Below are 1,352 nucleotides of genomic sequence, written 5' to 3' on the forward strand. Positions count from 1 at the left end.
AGAATAGAAAAAGAATAGAGCAAGCTAGTGTTAGAGGTCTTTTTTTTTTGCTTTTGTTAGTTTTTGTTAATTGTATAATAAATAAAAAGAAAACAAATTGATGGAATACAAAAAGATTAGAGAAGCAAGTGTTCGTTTTTTTTTTTTTTAAGAAAACAAAAAGCTTTTTGTAAAGCTATTTAAATATCATTAATCATTTTTACAGCGGAAATGTTGGTAAGTGACTTTACATATTGAAATGTTTTATTGTTTGAGAAGACAGACTGATAATCAACACACTTAACACCAATGCAACACAAAATTTACCACGATTTAACAGAACATGCTACATTAAAAATAAGATTGTTGTTGATTGACCCATATTTCTGTTTATTCTGTTATATTTTTTTAGTTCGTCTGCCTGTTCCTGTCATTATCAGAGATGTTTTACAAAATCTTTCATCATCATCATATTGTTCATTGTTGTGTTCAGTGGTGAATGTGGGTCATGTGACTCTCTCCTGGTACAAAGGAAACAGTTTATTGTCCAGCATCAGTGTGTCTGATCTCAGCATCAGTCTCTCTCTACCTCTGGAGGTGGAATATCAGGATAACAACACCTACAGCTGTGTGCTCAACAATCCCATCAGCAACCAGACTCAACATCTGGACATTGGTGAACTCTGCCAGATTCATTCAGGTACGACATTGCTGATAGTAGTGATTATTTATTAAGCTTGTTTTAGGTCAGAAAGATTAATTTGGTCAATTTCAGATCAGGGTCTACCTTCATTGAACATAGTGATGATCTCTGCTGCTGCTGCGGGATCTCTGTTGATTGTAGCTGCAGTCGTGATGTGCTGCATATGCAGGAAATGCAGAAAAACGGGTCAGGAATTCAAGTATTAACTACAAATATCAACTACAATTAATACATTTGAATCAGATATACGGATTTCTATACATGATTGCAAGCTTTGTACTTTTAACACATTTTTGATTATTATGAATGCAGTTCAGACACAGGAGGAAGACAGAACTGGTCCAGCAATGTGTAAACCAACAACACGAAAAACGGTAAGATCATTGATTGAAGTTGTTGCACTCGAGCAGTCTGATTGAAGCTGCCGATTTAAATATGTGTGTCAGACAGTCAGAAGAGATGTGGGTGAGTTACATTCAATAGAGAGTGGCTTAAAAGGATTTTGTATACTTTAGGTTTTGTTTACACATGCATTTAAGACATTATACGGAATATACGCACTAACAGAGATCCTCGGCGACAATCGGACATCATTCATTTTAAAGAGGGCTATTCGCCAATACAACAAGTGACCGTCAGGCAGGGGCGGTTCTGGGGGGGGGGGCCCTTT

At 36.3% G+C, this 1,352-nt stretch overlaps 1 pseudogene; it reads right to left on the reverse strand.

Moving 5' to 3' along the window:
* LOC107710490 (uncharacterized) overlaps positions 1-1,352 on the reverse strand; it is a 14,652-nt pseudogene that overhangs the window by 11,897 nt on the left and 1,403 nt on the right.

This window comes from Sinocyclocheilus rhinocerous, unplaced genomic scaffold (assembly GCF_001515625.1).
Source record: "Sinocyclocheilus rhinocerous isolate Xijiao unplaced genomic scaffold, SAMN03320098_v1.1 scaffold5255, whole genome shotgun sequence".
Lineage (NCBI taxonomy): Eukaryota > Metazoa > Chordata > Actinopteri > Cypriniformes > Cyprinidae > Sinocyclocheilus > Sinocyclocheilus rhinocerous.